The 26,784-nt window shown below is 39.6% G+C and overlaps 1 pseudogene; it reads right to left on the bottom strand.

Moving 5' to 3' along the window:
- Window positions 1-26,784, bottom strand: part of LOC111540655 — a 100,368-nt pseudogene that overhangs the window by 71,627 nt on the left and 1,957 nt on the right.

The following is a 26,784-nucleotide window of genomic DNA, read 5'->3' as shown; positions in this document are numbered from 1 at the left end:
ACCTGTATCAGTTAATAAAGAAGATTCCATTCTTGCACTTGAGGTGTTTAAAATCCACTAGCATGGTTTCCATGCTGTTCTGTAGAACTCTAGGCCTCTGTAAAGGGCAACAGGGATGGCCATGGAAGCTTGTTGAGGGCCACGACAAGCACTGGCCAGACAAGACTCCTTTCTCCCTTTACCAGCCTCACCCAATCTCTGTTCTCTTAATTTCGCTTTTTTTTTTTCTTTCTGTATAAGGGCTTAAGAGTTGGCTAAGAAAAGGATTCACTAATACATATACTAAAAGTATGTATACACACACACAAACACACACATACACCCCTACTGATATTAAACCTTTTGTAATGGAGCCATAGCTATCACGTACTAAGTGCCTATAGTGGTTCCTACACATTTACATAAATTATCCATAATCCTTAGTCAACAGCTCTATAAAATGTGTAAATTCATCTCCACTTTATAAATGGGGATCAAAGATGTTTGATTTTTGCATGGAAACACAGCAAAGTAAATATAGTCAAGTTCAGTTTCTAACCTAGGTCTGACTTCCACTGTAATATAAAATTTCTGTCTACCTGATCCTATGCGAATATGAACTGATGCTGAAATTGTGTCACAATCTACTCATTGGTTTACCAGTTAAAAATTATATTGAGATAATTCTTGCAAAAAATTTGGTCATTGACAGAAAAAAGTCAAGATAATGTGATTTTCAACATTCACTAATGCATTTCAGGTACCAGACTAAGCACCTAAATAAAGCTCTTACTATGTTATATACACTGTGATAGAACAAATACCTGGGAAATAAAGGGCATATTCTGTTTCACAGAAACAGTTGCCCTCTATTTCCAAGCAGCCAAATCTCACCACTTTATTTTCACAAATATATGTATAGTTCTGGTATAAGCTTCTTGGATTAGTTCCCAATTGTGTATTCATTCTAACATAATGCCATATAATTGTTGTAAAATATTATTTTGATTTAAAATCATTTCACCTAAGGATTTTCTAGAACTTTACTCACTTCCAAAGGTGAGAAATATCACCACCATTTATTGTGGAACTACTACAGCATGAAAATCCTTACGGTATATATCTACAGTTACTCAGAAAACAAGGAATCAAAAAGTTAGTTTATGAACCTAGGTCATTCTAAAAAATTTACACACACACTCAGCCAGTGCACCATCCAAAGAAATAGGACACACATTTAACAATCACACTCCAGTATGGGAAACTCAAAACATGAAAACTGAGAGCATAAGGGATTAAGCTGAATTACATAATTAAGTGGCTTGCATTCTCTTTCATTTAAAAAGTATTTTGTAGCTCCATTCCAAGATGGCCAAATGGAAACAGCTCTGGTCTATAGCTCCCAGCATGATCAATGCAGAAGAGGGGTGATTTCTGCATTTCCAACTGAGGTACCTGGTTCATCTCATTAGGACTAGTTGGACAGTGGTGCAGCCCATGGAGGGTGAGCCGAAGCAGGATGGGGCATCGTCTCACCCAGAAAGCACAAGGGGTTGGGGGATTTCCTTTTCCTAGTCAAGGGAAGCCGTGACAGACTGTACCTGGAAAAACGGGATACTCTTGCCCAAATACTGTGCTTTTCCCATGGTCTTAGCAACTGGCAGACCAGGAGATTCTCTCCCATGCCTGGATTAGTGGGTCCCACACCCACAGAGCCTTGCTCACTGCTAGCAGCAGTCTGAGATTGACATGCAAGGCTGCAGCCTGACTGGGGGAGGGGTATCTGCCATTGCTGAGGCTTGAGTAGGTAAACAAAGCAGCCAGGAAGCTCAAACTCAGTGGAGCCCACTGCAGCACAGCAAGGCCTACTGCCTGTATAGACTCCACCTCTGGGGGTAGGGCATAGCTGAACAAAGGCAGCAGAAACTTCTGCAGACTTAAACTTCCCATCTGACACTCTGAAGAGAGCAGGGGTTCTCCCAGCATGGCGACTGAGCTCTGAGAATGGACAGACTGTCTCCTCAAGTGGGTCGCTGACTCCTGTGTAGCCTAACTGGGAGACACCTCCAAGCAGGGGCCGACAGACACCTCATACAGGTGGATGCCCCTCTGGGATGAAGCTTCCAGAGGAAGGATCAGGCAGCAATATTTGCTGTTCTGCAATATTTGCTGTTGTGCAGCCTCTGCTGGTGATACCCAGGCAAACAAGGTCTGGAGTGGACCTCCGGCAAACTCCAACAGACCTGCAGCTGAGGGACATGACTCTTAGAAGGAAAACTAACAAACAGAAAGGAATAGCATCAACATCAACAAAAAGGACATCTAAACCAAACTCCATCTGTAGGTCACCAACATGAAAGACCAAAGGTAGATAAAACCACAAAGATGGGGAGAAACCAGGGCAGAAAAGCTGAAAATTCTAAAAACCAAATTGCCTTTTCTCCTCCAAAGGATCACAGCTCCTCATCAGCAATGGAACAAAGCTGGATGGAGAATGACTTTGACGAGTTGACAGAAGTAGACTTCAGAAGGTCGGTGATAAGATATTTCTCCGAGCTAAAGGAGCATGTTCTAACCCATTGAAAGGAAGCTAAAAACCTTGAAAAAAGATTAGACGAATGGTTAACTAGAAAAAACAGTGTAGGGAAGACCTTAAAAGACATGATGCAGCTGAAAACTATGGCACAAGAACTTAGTGATGCATGCACAAGCTTCAATAGCCAATTCGATCAAGTGGAAGAAAGGATATCAGTGATTGAAGATCAAATGAATGAAATAAAGTGAGAAGAGAAGTTTAGAGAAAAAAAGAGTAAAATGAAATGAACAAAGCATCTAAGAAATATGGGACTATGTGAAAAAGACCAAATCTACATTTGAATGGTGTAACTGAAAGTGATGGGAGAATGGAACCAAGTTGGAAAACACTCTTCAGGATATTACCAGGAGAACTTCCCCAACCAAGCAAGGTAGGCCAACATTCAAGTTCAGGAAATACAGAGAACATCACAAAAATACTCCTCGAGAAGAGCAACTCCAAGACACATAATTGTCAGAATCACCAAGGTTGAAATGAAAGAAAAAATGTTAAGGGCAGCCAGAGAGAAAGGTTGGGTTACCCACAAAGGGAAGCCCATCAGACTAACAGTGGATCTCTCAGCAGAAATCCTACAAGCCAGAATAGAGTGGGGGCCAATATTCAACATTCTTAAAGAAAAGAATTTAAAACCCAGAAATTCATATCCAGCCAAACTAAGCTTCATAAATGAAGGAGAAATAAAATCCTTTACAAACAAGCAAATGCTGAGAGATTTTGTCACCACCAGGCCTGCCTTACAAGAGCTCCTGAAGGAAGCACTAAACATGGAGAGGAACAACCAGAACCAGCCACGGCAAAAGCACGCCAAATTGTAAAGACCATCGATGCTAGGAAGAAACTGCATCAACTAATGGGCAAAATAACCAGCTAACATCATAATGACAGGATCAAATTCACACATAAAATATTAACCTTAAATGTAAATTGGCTAAATGCCCCAATTAAAAGACATAGACTGGCAAATTGGATGAAGAGTCAAGACCCATCAGTGCGTTGTATTCTGGAGACCCATCTCACGTGCACAGACACACACAGACTCAAAATAAAGGGATGGAGGAAGATATACCAAGCAAATGGAAAACGAAAAAAGCAGGGGTTGCAATCCTAGTCTCTGATAAAACAGACTTTAAACCTACAAAGATCAAAAGAGACAAAGAAGGTGATTATGTAATGGTAAAGGGAGTAACTCAACAAGAAGAGCTAACTATCCTAAATATATATGCACCCAACACAGGAGCACCCAGATTCATAAAGCAAGTTCTTAGAGACCTACAAAGAGACTTAGACTCCCACACAATAATAATGGAAGACTTTAACACCCTACTGTCTTTAATAGACAGATCAAGGAGACAGAAGGTTAACAAGGATGTCCAGGACTTGATCTCAGCTCTTCACCAAGCAGACCTAATAGACATCTACAGAACTCTCCACCCCAAATCAACAGAATATACATTCTTCTGAGCACCACATTGCACATATTCTAAAATTAATCACATAATTGGAAGTAAAGTACTGCTCGGCAAATGTAAAAGAACAGAAATCACAAGAAACTGTCTCTCAGACCATAATGCAATCAAATTAGAACTCAGGATTAAGAAACTCACTCAAAACTGCACAACTACAAGGCAGCTGAACAACTGGCTCCTGAATGACTACTGGGTAAATAATGAAATGAAGGTAGAAATGAAGATATTCTTTGAAACCAATGAGAACAAAGACACAACATACCAGAATCTCTGAGACACATTTAAAGCAGTGTATAGAAGGAAATTTATAGCACTAAATGCCCACAAGAGAAAGCAGGAAAGATCTAAACTCGACACCCTAACATCACAATTAAAAGAACTAGAGAAGCAAGAGCAAACACATTCAAAAGCTAGCAGAAGGCAAGAAATAACTAAGATCAGAGCAGAACTGAAGGAGATAAAGACATAAAAACCCTTCAAAAAATCAATCAATCCAGGAGCTGCTTTTTTGAAAAGATCAACAAAACTGATAGACTGCTAGCAAAACTAATAAAAAAGAAAAGAGAGAAGAATCAAATAGATGCAATAAAAAATGATAAAGGGGATATCACCACTGATCCCACAGAAATACAAACTACCATCAGAGAATACCATAAACACCTTTACCCAAATAAACTAGAAAATCTAGAAGAAATAGATAAATTCCTAGACACGTTCACCCTCCCAAGACTAAACCAGGAAGAAGTTGAATCTCTGAATAGACCAATAACAGGCTCTGAAATTGAGGCAATAATTAAGAGCCTACCAACCAAAAAAGTTCAGGACCAGATGGATTCACAGCTGAATTCTACCAGAGGTACACAGAAGAGCTGGTACCATGCCTTCTGAAACTATTCCAGTCAACAGAAAAAGAGGGAGTCCTTCCTAACTCATTTTATGAGGCCAGCATCATCCTGATACCAAAGGCTGGCAGAGATGCACACACAAAAAAGAGAATTTTAGACCAATATATCTGATGAACATCAATGTGAAAATTCTCAATAAAATACTGGCAAACCGAATCCAGCAGCACATCAAAAAGCTTATCCACCATGATCAAGTTGGTTTCATCCTAGGTATGCAAGGCTGGTTCAACATATGCAAATCAATAAACCTAATCCATCACAAAAACAGAACCAACAACAAAAACCACATGATTATTTCAATAGATGCAGGAAAGGCCTTTGATAAAATTGAACAATGCTTCATGCTAAACCTCTTAATAAACTAGGTATCGATGAAATGTATCTCAAAATAATGACTATTTATGACAAACACACAGCCAATATCATATTGAATGGGCAAAAACTGGAAGCATTCCCTTTGAAAACTGGCACAAGACAGAGATGCCCTCTCTCATCACTCCTATTCAACATAGTGCTGGGAGTTCTGGCCAGGGAAATCAGGCAAGAGAAAGAGATAAAGGATATTCAATTAGGAAAACAGGAAGTCAAATTGTCCCTGTTTGCAGATGACATGATTGTATATTTAGAAAACCCCATCGTCTCAGCCCAAAATCTCCTTAAGCTGATAGGCAACTTCAGCAAAGTCTCAGGATACAAAATCAATGTGCAAAAATCACAAGCATTCCTATACACCAATAACAGATAAACAGCCAAATCATGAGTGAACTCCCATTCACAATTGCTACAAAGAGAATAAAATACCTATGAATCCAACTTACAAGGGATGTGAAGGACCTCTTCAAGAAGAACTACAAACCACTGCTCAGTGAAATAAAAGAGAACACGAGCAAATGGAAGAATATTCCATGCTTATGGATAGGAAGAATCAATATCATGAAAATGGCCATACTGCCCAAGGTAATTTATAGATTCAATGCCATCCCCATCAAGCTACCAATGACTTTCTACACAGAATTGGAAAAAACTACTTTAAAGTTCATATGGAACCAAAAAAGACCCCGCATTGCTAAGACAATCCTAAGCCAAAAGAACAAAGCTGGAGGCATCACACTATCTGACTTCAAACTATACTACAAGGCTACAGAACCAAAACAGCATGGTACTGGTACCAAAACAGAGATATAGACCAATGGAACAGAATAGAAGCCTCAGAAATAACACCACACATCTACAACCATCTGATCTTTGACAAACCTGACAAAAACCAGAAATGGGGAAAGGATTCCCTGTTTAATAAATGGGGCTGGGAAAACTGGCTAGCCATATGTAGGAAGCTGAAACTGGATCCCTTCCTTACACCTTATATGAAAATTAATTCAAGATGGATTAAAGACTTAAATGTTAGGTCTAAAACCATAAAAACCCTAGAAGAAAACCTAGGCAATACCATTCAGGACATAGGCATGGGCAAGGACTTCATGTCTAAAACACCAAAAGCAATGGCAACAAAAGCCAAAATTGACAAATGGGATTTAATTAAACTAAAGAGCTGCTGCATGGCAAAATAAACTACCATCAGAGTGAATAGGCAACCTACAAAAGGAAGAAAATTTTTGCAATCTAGCCATCTGACAAAGGGCTAATATCCACAATCTATAAACAACTTAAACAAATTTACAAGAAAAAAAAACCCATCAAAAAGTGAGCAAAGGATATGAACAGACACTTCTCAAAAGAAGACATTTATGCAGCCAACAGACACATGAAAAAAATGCTAATCATTACTGGTCATCAGAGAAATGCAAATCAATACCACAATGAGATACCATCTCACACCAGTTAGAATGGCAATCATTAAAAAGTCAGGAACTACAGATGATGGAGAGGATGTAGAGAAACAGGAATGCTTTTACACTGTTGGTGGGAGTGTAAATTAGTTCAACCATTGTGGAAGACAGTGTGGTAATTCCTCAAGAATCTAGAACCAGAAATATCATTTGACCCAGTGATCCCATTAGTGGGTATATACTCAAAGGATTATAAATCATGCTACTATAAAGACACATGCACACATATGTTTGATGTGGCACTATTCACAATAGCGAAGACTTGGAACGAACTCAAATGCTCATCAATGATAGACTGGATTAAGAAAATGTGAATGGAGGCCAGAGTTGACAAATGGGATCTAATTGAACTGAGGAGCTTCTGCACAACAAGGGAGATTACCATCAGAGTGAACAGGCAACCTACAGAATGGGAGAAAATTTTTGCAATCTACTCATCTGAAAAAGAGCTAATATCCAGAACCTACAAAGAACTCAAACAAATTTACAAGAAAAAAACAAACAACCCCATCAAAAGGTGGGCAAAGGATATGAACAGACATTTCTCAAAAGAAGACATGGGTACAGCCAACAGATACATGAAAAAATGCTCGTCATCACTGGCCATCAGAGAAATGCAAATCAAAACCACAATGAGATACCATCTCACACCAGTTAGAATGGCAATCATTAAAAAGTCAGGAAACAACAGGTGCTGGAGAGGATGGAGAAATAGGAACACTTTTACACTGTTAGTGGGATTGTATACTAGTTCAACCATTGTGGAAAACAGTATGGCGATTCCTCAAGGATCTAGAACTAGAAGTACCATTTGACCCAGCCATCCCATTACTGGGTATATACCCAAATGATTATAAATCATGCTGCTATAAAGACACATGCATATGTATGTTTATTGTGGCACTATTCACAATAGCAAAGACTTGGAATCAACCCAAATGTCCATCAGTGACAGACTGGATTAAGAAAATGTAGCACACATACACCACGGAATACTATGCAGCCATAAAAAAGGATGAGTTTGTGTCCTTTGTAGGGACATGGATGCAGCTGGAAACCATCATTCTCAGCAAACTATCGCAAGAACAGTAAACCAAACACTGCATGTTCTCACTCATAGGTGGGAACTGAACAATGAGATCACTTGGACTCTGGAAGGGGAACATCACACACTGGGGCCTATTATGGGGAGGGGGATGGGGGAGGGATGGCATTGGGAGTTATACCTGATGTAAACTATGAGTTGATGGGTGCTGATGAGCTGATGGGTGCAGCACACCAACATGGCACAAGTATATATGTAACAAACCTGCATGTGTGCACATGTACCCTAGAACTTAAAGTATTAAAAAAATAAAAAACAGCCTATGATAAACATCAAAAAAAAAAAAAAAAAAGAAAAGAAAAGAAAAGAAAATGTGGCACATGTACACCATGGAATACTATGCAGCCATAAAAAAGGATGAGTTCATGTCCTTTGCAGCACATGGATGAAGCTGGAAACCATCATTCTCAGCAAATTATCACAAGGACAGAAAACCAAACACTGCATGTTCTCACTCATAAGTGGGAAATGAACAATGAGAACACTTGGATACAGGGTGGGGAACATCACACACCCAGACCTGTCGGGGGTTGGGGGTGGGGGAGGGAGAGCATTAGGACAAATATTTAACGTAAATGACCAGTTGATGGGTGCAGCAAACCAACATGGCACATGTATACCTATGTAACAAACCTGCCCATTGTGCACATGTACCCTAGAATTTAAAGTATAATTTTTAAAAAGTATTTTGTATAGATATATTTATATATATGTATACATAAAACAAAGAGACACATACCAGGCTCAGCTATAAACATGGGAATACCAATAACACAAAGTAATGCCCATGTTAGTTAGAAAAACATACCTTCTCACTAAATCAGAAAAAATATTCATCTTTGTTAGCAATTATATTTTGTGTAGAACATAAACACTTTTTCAAGTTCGATAGGTATAATAGTTACTGAGTTATCTCTTCTGTTCAATGAGCCTTTCAAATGCTATTATGTGAAGGTATGGGATAATCTAGACCATGCTTTTCAAAGTAGTGAAGAACTAGTTTTTAAAAACGTTTCCAATTCATTGGAGACCAATCCCTTCATTTAATAAAAATATTATGACAATGTTTAAATTGCTTTGAAAGTTCAAAATGCTAACTCTTAATCTCTGTATTTATCATGTAGCAGCCTACATGTACTAGTAAGGGAAAGACAGTACATACAAGTAATAAACACGTATGTAACATGGTGAAGGTGGTAGGTGCTAAGGGGAAAAACAGAGTAGGATAAGGGGCCCCAATTTGGAAGGTTTTGCAAATTAAACAGGTAGTCAGGAACCGGCAATAGACTCAAAGGCCAAAGATTTCTCTAATAAGTTAAAAGTATCAAATATAAGTGGTCCAGTTCAGTGGTATTCCAAGTGTAGAATTCCTAGAAATCAATGAAAAAATGGGAAGCATGAGGATGTGAACAATCATTTGGCAGAAGAAATGTTTTCAACCAATAAAAATATGAAGAGGTACTTAATATCATTAATAAATGAGGAATCTAAAGGAATGTGATAATGTTTTATACCCAATTAGTGAAAAAAAAATTGACATAGCCAAGTGTTGTGGAGAATATGAATTCACAGAATCTTTACTTTTTATCTGTTTTTTGAGACAAGCTCTCACTATGTTGCCAGTTGGCTGGTCTTGAATTCCTGGGCTCATAAAACCTTGCAGCCTCAGCCTCGATTTTATTAAATCTAAAGGCAGTAATGAAGGAACAACAGACACATAAGAGGAAGAAAAATCAATAGCCAAGGTGGTAGACTCAAACTGAAGCATATAAATAATCAGATTAAGTATTGTATAAGTTGGAGCTAAGAGAGAGTATGCAAAGGCATACAGAGTGGACAGTGGAGACTCAGAAGCAGGGAGAGTGAAAGGGAGGTAAGGATGGAAAACTACCTATTAGGTACAATGTACACTATTCAGGTGACAGGAGCACTAAAATCCCACACTTCACCACTATACAATTCATCCATGTAACCGAAGCCACTTGTACCCCTACGGCTACTGAAATAAAACTATTTTTAATGAAATTTTAAAAATTACATTAAGTACAAATGCAATAAACACTGATAAGAGCCAGAGACCATCAGATTAGTTTTTAAGTCCTAATTACGTGCTATTAATAGAGACTTTAAATATAAAGAGATATAATAGTAAAAGGATGAAAAATGAGATAACATACACATGCAAGCATAGGAAAGCAGGAGCAGGTATATTAAAAAACTACAAATCAGGAAGCATGACTAGAAAGAAAGACATTTTACAATGATAAGAGTTAATTCATCAGGAAGTCATAACAAGCACAAATGTTTTTGCAACTAATAACAGAGCTTCCAAATACATGAAGCAAAAACTGATAGTATTAAGGGAGAATTAGACAAATTTAATCCAGTTATATTTAACATAATATAAATATGGTTGACCTGGTTGGATTGAAGTCTACTGATAAGGTTGGATTTAAGTCTATTGTCCTGCTATTTCTTTTCTGTTTGTCCCATCTATCATTTGTTCTTTTTGAACCTTCTTTTGAATTGATAGATACGGTAGGAAAAAAACTCAGTAACACACAAGATTTGAGCAATGTTATCAACCATCTTGACCTAATTCAATTTATAGAACAAAACACCCAAATGCAGAATATACATTCAAGTCTACATGTTATATTCACCAGGATAAGGCATATATGCAAGGCCACAGAATCAGTTTCAATAAATTTCAAATGGAATTTAAAGAACTACACAGAAGAATAAGAAACACACAACTTGAAGTGGTGAAATACTAAGAATAGACCATTCATATTTATTAAAATTCTGCCTTGCCCATGGCTGGAGCTGTTTTAGAGGCAGCCTAATTTGCCAGGCATCTGTGTTGATAAAGCTATGTTAATTTTCAGGGCTAGGTCAACGTATTTTTTAAAATGAAAAGGCTAAATAAAAAAGCTTTAGAATATCCCCTGGTCTCTAAAAAGACTTTCTTAAATCCTCAAAAACATTTCTGAGAGGAAGATCCCCTGGGCTTCCTCACATAATTAATATAATGAAATATTATTCTAATACAATTGAATATTACTCTGCAGTAAAGAGATGCAACAAATAATACATGCAACACTATGTTGAGCAAAAGAAGCCAGACAGAAAGGACCATGTACTGTATGATACTTTCATATGAAATTGAAGAACAGGCAACCTATGATAGAAGGTAGAGCAATAATTACTTACAGAAAATCGTGAGTGACTGAAAGGAGACACCAGTGGAATTTCTGGTCAATATCTTGATTGAGATATAGGTTACACAAGTATATACATTTGCTAAAACTCATCAAACTATGCAATGGTCTTTAAAGCTTGTCAGGCATTAAGAATCCCAATGTCAATCCCATTTAAGTTCTTTATTTTAACTAGGAAAGAACCATTCATTGTTGGCTAAATATTGAAAGCATAAAATTCATTTGTAACTTATTTAATCAGGAATTCCTTTGAAATATATGCATTAATAATACTGTTTAGCTTCTAACTAAGGCAGATGTAATTGGTGCCCTCTAATTCCATGCATGCCAGCCCAACTTTTAACTGTCCCAGATTTCAAGGAGCTCTCTGCCATTGCATGTGATGGTCTGAAAATGCCAGATAATTAATGTCCCTTTAAATTTTAAAGTTATCAGCTTTAAATATTCCAGCACACTTTCCCCTAGAAAGAGAAAATTCTGATTCATGTAATCTATGTTGGTTCCCAGAATTATCCAGACAATTAAGATCTACTCAGAGTGGTAACTTGTTTGATAATGCATCATTTATTAGTTCTCTTCTTTATTTCTCTAAGTCTCTCCTAGGATTACTTTCCAAATAAAACTTTTGTATTTGAAACATTAGGAAAGAGAAGCTGGTGGTTAGAAATTAGAAATAGAAATCCCACTTTAAAAATGAACCAAATAAATAATGAATGAGGTAGGACATTCATGGACCTCTGCATCTAAGACTATGATGACAATATGTCACAAATCAAGGATCATGAATAATCCAATTATATGAACCTATGGTTCAAAATAAAAGGCTCAGAATATCCAGCTCCATTTCTTCTCATTCATTCTTTGCTTACCCAGAAATCTGCTAGTTATAATTGAGTCCTTTGGGTGGACAAACCACTTAGAAAATTACAACTTTGCCATCCAAGCCAGGCAAAGTGGCTCACATCTATAATCCTGCTACTGTGGGAGGCCAAGGCAGGAGGGTCACTAGAGCCCAGGAGTTTGAGACCAGCCTGGGCCACATAGTGAGACCCTGTCTCTACAAAAAATAATACAAACTAAGCTGGGTGTGGTGGCATGTGTCTGTAGTCCCAGCTGCTCAGGAGGCTGAAGTGGGTGGATCACTTGAGCCCAGGAACTCAAGGCTGCAGTGAGCCGTGATTGTGCCACTGCACTCCAGCCTGGGTGATAAAGACCCTGTCTCAATAAAAAGAAAAAAAAAAATCCCAAAGAACAAAAAATTTCACCATCCAGTAATTCTCACAAAGTAGTAAATTTATTTCCGGATTCTAAGTGGCTAATATATGCTTCTTTGAATGACTTGCTAAAGAAAAAGGTACCAGGAAATATATTAATCACTACCACAACAAAGGAGTGAAGCTGGGGTTCAAAGTCATAGTTCAAACTGGAGAAGCCTCTTATTTGTTGGGTGATGTAAACAGTGAAATGAGCTCTGTTTGCAGGAGTTCTCAGGCTAGTGGTTTCTTATTCCAATGGCTTAATAAAAATAAATTTAGGGAAGTTTTAGATAAGCAAGCTGTTGGAGATAAGATTCAAATATTACAGTAAAAGACCCAAAAAAAAAAAAAAAAAAAAGACCCAAAAGAAGTTTGTTAGTATGTTTAGGGTATATTTCAGGTTTGGTCAGGAACCATTTAGAGCAGATTTGAATGGGGTGAAATATCAAGGAAAGTTCCAGCATAGATGTGATGGGTGTGGTGGCTAAAGCGTTGGCAGGACACTAATTTTTGCAGGGTTGCTGACTGATGTCTTAGGTCAGGCTGGCTACCCGGAATTTCTGTGAAGAAAAGAAAGGCCCTAAGAAAGTTAGCAAGTTTCTTTCAAACTTTTATGAGAATTACATCTGTCCTAGCTTTCTCAGCTTTGTTTAGGTAAAATGCTTGGATTTGAAAGAGAACCCTGAACTTCTTACCCAAGATAGATACAATTCACTGAAACTAAGACACTTAAAAGAAGAAATCTTCAGAGAAAGGGAGAATGTTCACATACATTCGAGTAGGCTGGTAGAACGCCACAGTATTCTGTGGTCATTATGAAAATAGAATATGTTTTCACACAAATTACTCATACCTTTCTCAACAGTTTAGTTTTTAATTTTTTTTTCCAGCAAGAAGCTGCTGCAGAAGGTTAATCAATTACACAATGATTGCCAATGTGTGCAGCAATACAATCTTGGCAAAGAGAAACTATCTTCAAAACAGATCATATTTGGTAGCACAACAGGGTGAAAACTGTCAACAATAACTTACTGTACATTTATAAATAGCTAAAATAATATAATTGGAATGTCCATAACACAAAGAAATGATAGATGCTTGAGGTGATAGATATGCCATTTATCCTGATGTGATTATTATGTGATGTATGCCTGTATCAAAATATCTCATGTACCCCATAAAGACACACACCTACTATGTACTCATAAAAAATTAATTTAAAATAAAAAACAAAACAGATCAAAAGGGAGAAGCAGGCACTAGTAGGTCTGCGTTTTGGAACAGCAGCATCACCTGTGAGCTAGTAAGAAACGCAAATCCCGCCAGGCATCGTGGCTCACACCTGTAAGCACAGCGCTTTGGGAGGCTGAGATGGGTGGATCACTTCAGGTCAGGAGTTTGACACAATCCTGACCAACGTGGCGAAATCTTGTTTTTACTAAAAATACAAAAATTAGCCAGGTGTGGTGATGTGCACCTGTAGTCCCAGCTAATTGGGAGGTTGAGGCAGCAGAATTGCTTGAACCTGGGAGGTGGAGGTTGCAGTGAGCCGAGATTGCACCACTCACCACTGCACTCCAGCCTGAGAGATATTGCGAGACTCCAACTCAAAAAACAAAAAGAAAGAAAGAAATGCAAATCTCTGGACCCCAACCTAGGTCTGCTGAAGCAGAAACTTCAGGGGCAGGCCCAGCAATCCGTGTTTTTCCAAGCCCTCCCACTGGCTCCAAGGCGCACTGAATCACTAGACACACACACTGAGGCCTTTCCTCCTCGGGACAACAAGCCCTGCCCAGATGAGGTGGAAATTGGCTACCAAAGTAAAAAATAAGGGCAGAATTCCTCTCCCCATGCCTCAGTTTCTTACTTTTGATCCAAAAATAACAGCTCTGAAGAAGCCATTCAGGTTTTAATTCAAAAAATCTCTCCCTTTAAACCTCAACCACTAAAGGTCCGTATGTCTGCAACATTTTAGAGATTCTTAAACACAACCCTCCTTGTTTTCTGCTTCCCTGCTACGTATCTGTCATCACGTATTTTTTTCCTCCCCACTCCATTAGCCCAAACCCTTCTCACCATCAATCTGCTCTAACATCCCTAGAAAATTAATTCAGAATCACTTGGAAAGGGCAAAACAAGGGCAGGGGAAGTGATGAAACCGGAAAAGGTCAGGGATGTTGGCAGCAGGGGTGATATATCTAATGTTACAACACACATTTTTTTTTAATGGGGTTTGGCTGTATTGCCCAGGCTAGCCTCAAACTCATGGGCTCAAGTGATCCTCCCAACTCAGCCCCCTCAGGAGGCTTCAAACTGTAAAATACGGCCAGGCACAGTGGCTTACCTGCAATCTCAGCACTTTGGGAGGCCAAGGCAGGCAGATCATTTGAGGTCAGGAATTCAAGATCAGCCTGGTCAAAATAGTGAAACCCCATCTCTGCAAAAAAAACAAAAATTAGCCAGGCGTGGTTGCATGCACCTGTAGTCCCAGCTACTTAGGACGCTGAAGCAGGAGAATCACTTGAACCCGGAAGGCAGAGACTGCAGTGAGCCAAGATAGTCCCATTGCACTCCAGCCTGGGTAACAGAGCAAGAAAAAAAAAAACTATAAAATAAGTTTAGAATGGATGGTATAACTGGAAATTTGAACAGTGTGTATTTGATATTAAGGAATTACTGTCATTCTAAGGTTATTAATAATGCTATTATACTTATCTTTTTTGAGTCCTTATTTTGTAGAGCCAAGTTGCAAAATACTCATGGATGAAATGATACATTTGGAATTTGCTTTAAAATAAAATAGAAGAAAATAAGGGTAAAGATATTGATAAAACAAGATTAGCCATAAGTTGACAATTGTTGAAAATGGGTGATGGTATGTGAGGGTACACTACACTATTCTATCTATACACATATTTTTTGAAACAGAGTCTCATTCTATCGCCCAGGCTGGAGTCCAGTGGTGCAAACATGGCTTACTGCAGCCTCAACCTCTCCAGGCTCAAGAAATCCCCCCATCTCAGCCTCCCAAGTAGCTGGGACTACCACACCTGTCTAATTTTTGTATTTTTTGTAGAGACAGGGTTTCGCCATGTTGTCCAGGCTGGTCTTGAACTCCTGGGCTCAAGCAATATGCTCGCCTCAGCCTCCCAAATACTGGAAATATAAGTGTGAGCCACTGCACCCAGCTGGGTATTCTATCTATATTTTTATATATTTGAAGCTTTCCATAATAAAACATTTCCATTTTTTATCCACATATTTAAAACATAAAATTTTCAAACACCTTCAACCATTATATATTGTCTTAGATATTTTATTTCTCTATCATAACCTCAAGCATACTAAGGGCTCACCAAATATTTATAAACCAAATAATACACTAGTTATTTTAACCACCCTCACAAACACATACACATACATGCACACGCACATCCAGAAAATGAAACAGCTGCTCAAAGACGATTGTGAGGCAGAGTATAAAAGAGGGCGTATTAATGACAATACGTTAGTAAAAGTTACTTCTCTTATTCACTAAAATGAAACGCCACAAAATAAAAAAAGGCAAAGCTAGTAAGTAATCAAATAAATGAAACAGCAAGGGAAAATAGGATGAGGTAAAAGGAAATGGAGCCTTCTGGCTCTCTGCTATTAATGCTTAGGAATAACCAGAAGAGAGTTGATGAAAAGGTTCATACAATAAGCCAAGATCAGCCCGGTGTGGTGGCTCACGCCTATAATCCCAGCCCTTTGGGAGGCTGAGACGGGCGGATCACGAGGTCAGGAGATTGAGACCATCCTGGCTAACACAGTGAAACCCGTCTCTATTTAAAAAATACAAAAAGTCAGCCAGGCGTGGTGGCGGGCGCCTATAGTCCCAGCTACTCGGGAGGCTGAGGCAGGAGAATGGCGTGAACCCAGGAGGCGGAGCTTACAGCAGTGAGCCGAGATCGCGCCACTGCACTCCAGCCTGGTCGACAGAGCGAGACTCCGTCTTAAAAAAAAAAAAAAAAAGGAGCAAGAAAACCCCAACAAATGGGGAGTATGGTCCAGGTTTGTTCTCTTTCCACACATACAAAATGATGAAGATAATTAAACGGCAAGTGGAAAACTGTTAGCACTGACAATAAGGATGTACTGCTACATTCAGAAGAGGTGACACAGAAACCATTTCTGTTTGCATAAAATTTACATCAGTTGCAGTCACATAGTTGGATGGCTTATTCATCTAATTATAATGCATCATATCAGCAAAATGAGTATAATTCCTGATCTGCTTTAATTATACCAATAAAAGCTACGTATTTTGTGTCAAAGTTTCAGTTTGTCACATGGTCAAAACTCACTGTATTAAAAAGCTGGAAGAAACTTGTGAGCATATAAAATTGATTGGGAAGACTGGTAAAAACTGTGGGCTAGGAAACAGTTTTGTGGAGGAATAAGCTTTCATAAATAATCTTATAAATTAAACAGTTTGTCTTGCAGGTAATTTCTGTTGGTTTCTATTCCAACTGGGTGTCAGTTACACTCTCGGCCATACAGTAAGAGGAATGCCAACGCTGCTTGTTCCTTTATAGCATACGTGCTCCTGGCCAGAATCACCAGTTTTCGGCTGCTAGAGAAGAGAAATGAAAACCAGAGCCCTGAAACTGTACAGCTGGAAAGTTCAAAATATAATCTTAATCTTATTTCCTATTACAATATTAAGAGATATATGGAAAATTTGTACAATTAGTGAATACCGAGCCAAATGCTAAGGGGTAATGTAATGCTTTTCAAGTTATTTATATTTCAGTTCTGAGTGAGTAGCACTAATTGCGGGCTGAAGGGAGGAGTAATGAGAAGGAGGAAAGTAAGGCCAAAAATTATTCCTCAACCCATGAGTTGGCCAACTATGACCTATGGTCAAATCTGGTCCACTGCCTGTTTTTATAAAGTTTCTTTGGAACACAGTCACATTCATTTGTTTACATATCATCTATGGTGGCTTTCATGCCACAACAGCAAAGTTGAGTAGTTGTAACTCATGAAGCCTAAAATATTTACTATCTGGCTCTTTGCAGAAAATGTTTCCAGCCCCTTCCCTAACCTACCTTATCCTACAACCTCCTGAAAGTGCACAGACTCTTCTCTCACTCACCCATTGATTACACAGTCTTTATTGAGTACCTACTGCATATCAGGCACTATTCTAAATGATGAAGCTGGCAACTCAATTTTCTTTTTAAATTGAATTTAAAAAGTAATGAAGAAAAACAAAAGAAAGAAAATAGAAAAGGAAAAAAAGTAAAAAGTTGTTGCTCTGATGGTGCATACATTCTAATGGCAAGAAACCACAAAAAAAGTTTAAAAACATAGCAGGTGAGAAGGTGATTGATAAGTGCTATGGGAAAAAAAATGAAGCAAGCAAGAGCAATAACATTAACATTAGCTTACTATGTACTGGGCACTGTTTTAAGTGCTTTTCATATATCAATTCAATGAATCCTTACAATAACCCTAATGACACAATACTTATCCCCACTTTATTGGTGATCAAACTGAGGCACCAAGTCACATAGCTAGAAAATGATGTGAAGCCAGACAGTCTGGCAGCAGAGCACATCCTCTTAATTATATACTGTGCCAGCTCTTTGTGCAGAAAGGGAATGGCAGGGACTTAGAAGTTTTGATCTGATAATCAGGGAAGGCCACGTTGGTAAAGCGACATTGATTAAAACCTTGAAGGAGGTGAGGGGAGAAAGTCACAGGAATGTCTGGGAAGAGCTTCCAGGGAGAAACAACCGTAAACAAAGGCCCTGAGGAGGGAGAGCTTCATGTAGTTGATGTTTGAGGTCAGTGGGCCAGAAGGTGGTGAGCCAGAGGGTTAGTAGGGAATGTGGTCCCAGAGGCACAGAAGGTGTGGTGGGAGTGGTGGGGTAGTGGGATCTGGGGCCTCACAAGCCATGGCAGCCAGGCTTTGACTTCAATTGAACATGGAGATGGAAGGCCACTGGAGGGTTCTGAGCCAAGGAATGACATGATGTGATTTCTGTTTTAAGAGGAATCATTCCCGGCTGGGCACAGTGGCTCACACCTGTAATCCCAGCACTTTGGGAGGCAGAGGTGGGCGGATCACGAGGTCAGGAGATCGAGACCATCCTGGCTAACACAGTGAAACCCCATCTCTACTAAAAATACAAAAAAAAATTAGCCGGGCGTGGTGGCGGGCGCCTGTAGTCCCAACTACTCGAGAGGCTGAGGCAGGAGAATGGCATGAACCCGGGAGGCAGAGCTTGCAGTGAGCTAAGATCGCACCACTACACTGCAGCCTGGGTGACAGAGCGAGACTCCATCTCAAAAAAAAAAAAAAAAAAGAGGAAGAATCATTCCTAAGAACACACTGCAGGAGTGGCAAAGATAGAAGCAAGAACAGTCAGAAAATGACTGCAACAATTCAGATGAGAGGTGTTCTGTTGGTGGCTTGGGTCAGGGTGTGAGCAGTAGAGATGGTGACTGAACACTAGCTATGTATGTATGTGTGAATACACATATAGTAAATATGTACATATACATATATAAAATGCATATTGCTATATATATATTCTGAATATAAAATGTATACTACCATACATATTAGGATGTATTACACATATGAATTAAGTTATAATTTAGAGAGTAAAATGCACAGATCTTTACTGCACAGTTTGATGTGTTCTGACAAATGCATATACCTATGTAACATATCCCTAACAAAATAGCAACATTTCTATTGTCCTGTGTATATTTTTGTTATAAATGCTAACAGAACTTGATAGAGCATTTGGGAGAAAAGACAAACTCAAGACTATGGCGTAAGCCATAGGAAGATGGAGTGGCCATTTACTGAGGCAACTAACTGCCCACTGTCAACTTCTGAGCATGACAGCATTTCCCTCACCCACCAAAGGAAGGAAACAGGAGGAACTATAAAAGTATCATCTGGGTGAGTCATTACCCTGCCGTCCTTTACACTGAAACTTGATGAAATACAGCCAGCCCTCCGTATCTGTGGATGCCCCATCAGTGGATTCAAACAACCATGAATAGAAAAATATTTGAAAAAAAATTGTGTCTGTGACTAAACATGTACAGACTTCTTCTTGTCATTATTCCCTAAAGAATACAACAAAGATTTACATAGCATTTATATTGTATTAGGTGTTGTAAGTAATCTAGTGATGATATAAAGCATACAGGAGGAGATTCCTAGGTTATAGGCAAATGCGATGCCATTTTATAACAGGGACTTGAGCATCTCTGGATTTTGGTATCTGTGGGAGGTCCTGGAACCAACTCGCCGTGGATACCCAGTGACAACTATGCCTGGATCTTGTACATAAAAACTGAATGTCATGGCAGAATCCTCAAGGAAGATCACCACATCATCAAGTACTCCTATAGCACTTGCTGTCTCTCCCACACCCATTCTCTCTCAGCCTCTGTTACCAAGTACCATATGGAACCATGGCTTATCTCTAATAGATGTTATACTTGGCTAAGGAAAAATATGTCTCTGGCAAGCAGCCTCGCTTAACCAGGTCCTTGGAGTGTTACCTGTACTAAATCAAGCTTTTTAAGGACTAAGGACCCACTCTTAAAATTTCAATACCAGGTCTATGGCAATGAAAGGGGTGAAACTCAGTAAAACATCTTGAAAAGGTTTATTCTGAGCCAAATATGAGGGACCAACAGCCTGTGACACAGCTCAGGAGATCCTGAGAACATGTGCCCAAGGTGGTCAGGCTACAACTTGCTTTTATACATTTTAGGGAGACATAAGGCATCTATCAATACACGTAAGATCTACATTGGTTCAGTCCAGAAATGCGGCACAACTGGGGTGGTTAGTTCCAGATCATAGGTAGATTCAATGAATTTCTGATTGGCAATTGGTTGAAAAAGTTGTTATTATCTAAAGACTTAGAATCAGTAGAAAGGAATGTCTGGGTTAAGATGAAGGGTTGTGGAGACCAAGGTTTTATTATGCAGATGAAGCCTCCAGGTAGGAAGCTTCAGAGAATAGATTGTTAATGTTTCTTATCAGACTTTAAAAGACTCTGTTCTATCAGTAATTCCAAAAAGGAGGAGGGAATAACGAGTCATGTCTGGCTCCCTTTCCCATCATGGTCTAAACTAGTTTTTCGGGTTAACTTCGGAATGCCCTTGGCCGACAGGAAGAGTCCATTCAGGTGGCTGGAATTTTATTTTTGGTTTACACTTACCATGGTGATCATGAAATAAATAATAAATAACTATTTGTATCCATCAAAACAAAACTATTCCTTTGTCATTACCAAACATGCTTTGGAGTACTGCATAGGAAAGAATAGAATATTAATGGACTTGTTTGACTCTGCCTCTTTCATGTCTTAGAATATCAACTTAGATTTTGTTTTCATTTCAATAAAAGTTCTGACAACCCATAACTTTCCGAAGAGAGGAAATGAAGGAGTCAGAGAAGCAGAAGAGAGTAAATGTGTTGAACTGTCTTGACAGGAACTTGAAAACTTGCTTTTACCATAGCTACATGTTGAGTGACGTGGGCAGGGCTACCAAAAGACCAATACAGTCAGGATTTTCCACATTTTACTATGTCTCATATGACTCCTGCTCCAAAGTGACATGAATAAATTAATACATTTACTCATATACATATAGATATATATAGTCAGCCCTCCATATCCATGGATTTCATGTCCATGAATTTAACCAACCACAGATTTAAAGCATTCAAAGAAAAACAAATACACATTTAAAAATACAGTATAGCAACTTTTACATAGCAAGTGCATTGTGGTAGGTATTCCAAATAATCTAGAGATAATTTAATGTATATAGGAGGATGTATGTAAGTTATATGCCAATACTACATCATTTTATATAAGGAACTTGAGCCTCTGTGGATTTTGGGATCCTCAGGAGAATCTAGCACCAATCTTCCATGGATACCAAGGGACAACTGTACTTTATTCACAGAGTATTTCTCATTTACCTACCAAAGAGTATTTCTCCTTTACCTACTCTTTATTCAAAGAGTATTTCTCATTTACCTACCATTTACCCATTTACCATGTACAAGAAACTGATCTAGGAACTGAGGAGCTTCCATTCAATTGACAGTCTCCAATTCTGTATTTGCTTCCAATCAAGTCCATCTCATGGACCTGGTGAAGGGATCCCACCTGCCAGAAACATACCTTTTCCCTAGTAAAGTACAGCATCTGCCTTATTTTTAAGTGGCACCCCGAAACTTGAGTATTCTAAGTGATCAGGGTATACATTCTACTTAATGGGGTATTTATTTGAGCCTAAAAATAAGGCTAGGGAACAATATACTTTTCAAATTTTTGCTATTTATGCCATCTGTATTGGATGTCTTTGAATTATCTTCACCTCAGGATGCTTCAATTCCTGCCCTCTATTAAAGAGTAACAGAGTGTTAAAATTTATTTTTCCTTATGAAAAATAAGGAAGGCCCCAATGTGTAAGCAAAAAGTTAAAGAATTCTTGGACTAGCAGGTCTTTTATTCTTTCCTTTTTTAAAAAAATACAATCTCGCTCTGTCACACAGGCTGGGGTGTGGTGGCCTAATGATGGCTCACTGCAGCCTCAACCTCCTGGGCTTAAGTGATCTTCCTGCCTCAGCTTCCCAAGTAGCTGGAATCACAGGTGTGTACCAGTACACTCGGCTAATATTTTTATTTTGAGTAGAGACAAGGTCTCCCTGTGTTGCCCAGGCTGCTCTTAAACTTGTGGGCTCAAGTGATCCTCCCATCTCAGCCTCCCAAAGTGCTGGGATTACAGGCATGAGCCACCATGCTTGGCCAAGGATGTCTTAATATAGTGATGACAGGGGAAACTAACAGCTGCCAGGGACAAATGTCTGCTAAAACCATTTTACCAGGAGATAGGAAGAGAGATTAGTCCTAGAGTAGCCACCCTGACTATTCCAGACCTGGGGTGTGGAGTCCGAGGAATAGTGATTTATGGATGTGTGTGGGGAAGGCAAGGTCATTGTCTTCCCAAAGGAAGGAACTGGGAGCTATTTGATTGTGATCTACCCCAAGAAGAGAGGATCTAAACACAAGAATAATCCCTAGTGCTGGAGAGCTAGCTCACAGGACTGACGTCAAGGGCCAAATACATGTTGCTGGGCCTGACACTTCAAGTCTCTAAATGAAATTTTTAAAACAGCCTTACATCTAAGCTCTGATAGCATATCTACCCTGGAGAGAGTACTTTTGTCAATTCAGATATTGGAATTCATGTGTAATACCCAGGTTTCTTATCTTCAGAGAGGTCAAATGCCAGAACCATCAGGTCACCAGATGGAAGGTCTGGGCTCCTCTCTTGGCTACCCAGCTCCTTGGGAGTTTTGTTTTCCTCTAGGATTTTCTCCAACAGAAAGCCAGGCATGGCAATCAGGGAGAGTCTAATTGCAGCTTATGAAGGGGTTTTGGTCTTTGGCACTGAAATTATTCAGATCTAAGATGGCCTCTCAAGCCACCTAATTTCTTCAGAGAGATGGGGTCCCAGACCTTCCTCTGCTCAGGTACAATCAATAGCTCATGCTATTCCACCCTGCTACAGCCTTAGAGAGGTATGGATGATAATGATGATGATGATGATGATGATGATGATGATGATTGATAATGTGTATTATCTAACCAACCCTAAATTCTGTTTTCTGAAGGGATAAGCCATTTTATTAACAGGTTACTGATATTTTGGAATATACTTGAGGAGAGAAAAAATTTGACTCATTTAATAAAAAGGAAGAAAATCTTCCATTCCACCTGATCTCTAAGGATAGGAGGAAAAAATATGGGTTGTATTTCAGGGCCCAGAAGCTAAGAGGGTACATACCAGTCACATTAGCACATGACGTGCTGCGGGAACAGGGAGTGGGGTGAGTTTTGAAGTACAGATGGAGCCAGGCACCGTGGCTCACACCTGTAGTCCCAGCACTTTCAGAGGCAGAGGCAGGAGGATCATTTAAGCCCAGGAGTTCAAGACCAGCCAGGCAACATAGTGAGACCTTGTCTCTATTAAAACAAACAAAAACTAGCTGGGTGTGGTGGCACACATCTGTAGTCCCAGCTACTCAGGAGGCTGAGGTGGGAGGATCACTTGAGTCTTGGAGGTTGAGGCTGCAGTGAGCTGTGATTGCACCACTGCACTTCAGCCTGGGTGACAGAGTGAGACCCTGTCTCAAAATAAACAAACAAAAAACAATAAAGTACAGATGGAGCATACAAGTATGACTGATGCTGGTGGGCTGCAGAGAGAGAGAGGCTTGGCAGATGCCTTGACCTCCCAGAAACTGGGAAAGGCCCAGAGTAGAAAAGGAAGATAGTAGAAAAGGTGCTTCAAGGCCGGGCGCGGTGGCTCAAGCCTGTAATCCCAGCACTTTGGGAGGCCGAGACGGGTGGATCACGAGGTCAGGAGATGGAGACCATCCTGGCTAACACGGTGAAACCCCGTCTCTACTAAAAAAATACAAAGAACTAGCCGGGTGAGGTGGCGGGCGCCTGTAGTCCCAGCTACTCGGGAGGCTGAGGCAGGAGAATGGCCTAAACCCAGGAGGCGGAGCTTGCAATGAGCTGAGATCCGGCCACCACTGCACTCCAGCCCAGGCGACAGAGCGAGACTCCGTCTCAAAAAAAAAAAAAAAAAAAAAAAAGAACCTGCACCTCTGATGGCATTCCTGGACAACATCAGAATGACCTGCTAGAAAAGTCAGCTGCAAGTTCTTGGAGTAAACATTCACCCCAAAGCACTGGAGAGCTGTGAATATCAAAACTGCACAACTAAACAAGGCTAATGTGGAAAATGAGGAATATGCAAGAATGGTGTAACTAAAGCAAGGTGTCAAGTGAAAACACACTACAGATCAACGAATTACATTTAAAATCCTCAGAACTGTAATGTTAGACACATTAGGGGTCACGGACTTGAGGGGGAAAGAAATGGTCCCCTTGTTCAAGGTGCTGCTGTCATATTTGCTTTCGTTTACCTAACACTTTTTGGCCTAATGACTCATGAAACATATGAGAGAGAGGGAGAGTGAGCAAGAGAGAGAGAAAGTGAGAGAGTCAGAGAGCACGAGAGAGCAAGAGAGTGAGCACAATGCTGACTGCAGAACCAATACCATGAGCTCTGTTGGGTCTGGAAAAAAGGAATAAAATTCAACTACTTTATGGAAACTGGTTCAGTTTATAGACAATTCCAAAATAAGTATAGCTGAAAAACACAGAATAAATACAGCTTGATTCCTGAGGCTAATTTGTGTTGAGGTTCAACTATGGTGAGATGGGTTTAATTATTTCCTTCCAAAACTTGTATGTTGAAATCCTAAGCACCAGGACCTCAGAATGTGACCTTATTTGGATATAGGGTCTTTATATAAGCACTATATAGGCAACAATCTGCTGGCCACAATATATTCTTTTCAGTGATAATATTCAACCCACTGCCTTTCATGCCTCAGTAATGAAATTCAATTAGATACAGCATATTTGGCAATTCCAGTATCATAACAAACATTTACAGAGGGATTACTTGCTCCCAGATTCAAATTCTGTTCCTATTGAAAGATCTGACAATGACCTCCAGAGAGCATCCATTAGCGTTTGAAATTACAAAGGAATTGTGTGTGTGGTTGTTTTTCATACTTTCCTATATTCCCCACCTCACCCCTAGGAAAATTTAGGCACTTCCATAAATATAAAAAACAGAAAAATAACAGAACTCATATTCAACACAGAGTTAAAAACAAGAAACAAAACTGTCTCTAAGTCAAAGACAAAAGTATCAGTAATAAGCAAAATCATAGCAATATTTATTCAGTGTTTGTTCACGGAGAGGTTCATGCTAGGATCCTGGCAGAGACACACAGATATATGATATACACATCAAAGCAATCTAACGATTGATGAATAGTTTTATACCAGCAATGAAACTGCTTTTAAAAGTGATCACTTTTAATTTGTATAGGATGATTCATGCTCAGCAAGAATTAAGTCTCCTCCCACGTTTTCTGCTGCCAGGACTCAAATACTTTCAAGCCATTTCCACAAGAGCAAACATATCAGATGAAAAAATGTTGTGCCTCTCCAACGAGGCCTTCCCCCACATAGTAAAACACCACAGTCTGGGCGCTTTAAGTGCTCAGTGCCAAACTTAGATGCCAGCAGCTAGAGACATTCTAGGTTGTAAATCACACCTGGTCTTCAACGCTGAAAAACAGCTACAGAGCTACCAGCACAGACAGAACCATGCTGGCTTGGAAAGGTAAATATGCAATGTCATCCTAGCCAAATTTGCTTCCAAATTTGTTTTAATTTGGAAGCAAACCGACTGAGATCTCCAGAGGAGGTCACCATTCTGGCTGTGCAGGTCACGTCCTTCACAGAGTGCCTCACCCTGGGTGCGTAGACGCTGAAATCCAATCCATGCAGCACGGGGACTGCATTCACCTGGAGGGGCACCATTTTCTAACTCGCCCAGGCTCTCCAAGGACAAGTAGTGGTTCTTTCCCAAGACCTCGTTTTCAAAAAGCAATAGACTGGGGCCATTTGTCAGTTTTAATCTTAATTAAAATGTCATCTGCAAGTGTCACTTTCACCCTCTTCTCTGTGGATACCCCTGGGATATTCGTCTAGGAGTATCTCAGTGAAGAGCAGTGGCTTTAAACACCTTTAGTTCAGGAAGTGAAACAGTCAGTGGGACTGGAGTGTAGAGAACAAACAGGGAAATGGCTACAAATGAGGCTGAAAATGTGGGTGAGGCCATGTCATGCAGGGCCCGTGGGACCATTTTGAGAATTTAAAGATTATTCTAAAAACAGTGGGATGCCATTGAAGGGTCTTAAGCACATAATACGCTTTGTGTTTCTAAAAAAAAAAAAAAAAAAAAAAAACTACCTCCTATACAATAATAACCAGAAGGGAGCCCAAGAAGATGTGGGAAGAGCCAGTTGAGAGTTGTGAGAGTTGGTAGACTGGACAAGGTGGAGGCAGTGAAGGCAACAGAAGTAGACAGATGTAACATATGTCAGGAGATGGGACTGATGGGACTTTCTGAGTGACTGGATGCAGGAATGAAAGTGTGTGAGAGAAGGAATGATGTCCAGGATGAGGCCAGCCTGTGGTACTGAGAAGACGGGCAGATGACGATGCCGTTTCTAAAGAACACTGGAGGAGGAGCAAGTTTGGGGATTAACATCATGAGTACAGTTTTAGAGTTGAGACTTCTATAAAGCAGCAGATTAGAATGTCTTCATAATAAAATATGATATTCCATATCTAAGGTTTTCTAAAATAAAATCTGAGATGCAGTCCTGATCAGAGTTTTAGAAGTACTTGGCTGCATGCTGAATATAAGATT

The sequence above is a fragment of the Piliocolobus tephrosceles genome, chromosome 10 (genome assembly GCF_002776525.5).
Source record: "Piliocolobus tephrosceles isolate RC106 chromosome 10, ASM277652v3, whole genome shotgun sequence".
NCBI lineage: Eukaryota > Metazoa > Chordata > Mammalia > Primates > Cercopithecidae > Piliocolobus > Piliocolobus tephrosceles.
Note: the sequence above shows the minus strand (reverse complement) of the source record. Positions and strands in the feature narration are given on the sequence as shown.